Consider the following 246-nt stretch of genomic DNA (forward strand, 5'->3'; position numbering starts at 1 on the left):
AATTATAATTAAAAAATATATTATTTATTATTATTATTTGACGTGTTTGAGTGTATTGCCTTCATGTAAGTCCACCCATGTTGTATAATGCCAACAGAGGTCAGAAGGCGTCAGATACCCTGAAACTAGATTACAGATAGTTGTTAGCCACAGTGTGAGTGTTGGAAACTGAAGCAGGATCTTCTGCAAAAGCACCCATCTCTTCAGCCCCAAAGTCTAATTATAATTTGGCGGGGGGGGGGGGGG

The sequence above is a fragment of the Nannospalax galili genome, unplaced genomic scaffold, assembly GCF_000622305.1.
Source record: "Nannospalax galili isolate Female #2095 unplaced genomic scaffold, S.galili_v1.0 scaffold136, whole genome shotgun sequence".
Taxonomy (NCBI): Eukaryota; Metazoa; Chordata; class Mammalia; order Rodentia; family Spalacidae; genus Nannospalax; species Nannospalax galili.